Source organism: Penaeus chinensis, chromosome 5 (genome assembly GCF_019202785.1).
Source record: "Penaeus chinensis breed Huanghai No. 1 chromosome 5, ASM1920278v2, whole genome shotgun sequence".
Classification (NCBI taxonomy): Eukaryota; Metazoa; Arthropoda; class Malacostraca; order Decapoda; family Penaeidae; genus Penaeus; species Penaeus chinensis.
The window spans coordinates 4076159-4077052 of record NC_061823.1 but is presented as its reverse complement, the minus strand read 5'-3'; positions in this window follow the sequence as shown (position 1 = coordinate 4077052).

Genomic DNA, 894 nt, shown 5'->3' with positions numbered 1-894 from the left:
TTCATGAGAGAGGTTCTGTGCATCCGCTGGATCTCGTATGGCGTGCGAGGGTTTTTAAACAACTCGACAAACTTCGTCTTTGGCTGCCCGACTGGATAGATAAGAACAATGTCTTTCTCCGGGGAAGGAGGAGCGGCCTTGGCAGCAATTCCTTTGCGCTGAAGTGGGACAAGGAACAGGAGCCAGTTTTTCGAGCTTGGCAGCAGCACCCCCTCTGTGAACCTTCTCATACTTCCTTCCTGTCTTTCACCCTACCCCCCCCCCCCCTTGCTTCGTTCGCTTTTAATAAGGATAAGGATAAGTCAGATATGTGAAGCCTCGCCTCGCCCGGGCTATGCCCATGAGGAGAGCCCGGCCTGTGTCGACTAATGCCGACTTGCTAACGTGTGTCAGCTGGTGCTGACTCGGCTGAGCTTAGTTCTTACCCGCCGTGCTGCCCAGGCACAGCAGTAACCTCCAGGCGACAATTGCAACTTCTTGCGCCTGGGCAGGGCGCAAGAAGTTGCAGCTCTTTTGTTTCCTGCAGGAAATTCAGGGTAGCTTGATCTTTGGGCATGATGATCATGCCTTAATCTCTGGTAACCCTGATTGACAACCGGATTTTTCGCTGCAACTCTAATGCCCTGACCAGTTGGTAGGCATTGTCGAAATCTTCGGGTTTAGCTTTCGTTAAATATTAATGACAATAATGATAATAATTCCTTTTCACTGGTTTTACCAGCATAAAAATAAAAATAAAAAGTATAAAAATAAAATCACAAATACGTTCTTGAGTTCACGTACCATAACACTTGTCTCCTTCCTCTCCAAATGCTGCTAACAAAAACAAAAAATGACATGAAAGGGGCCGCGCACCCTTCAATTAATCTACTACTTCTTTCACTTTAACCACCT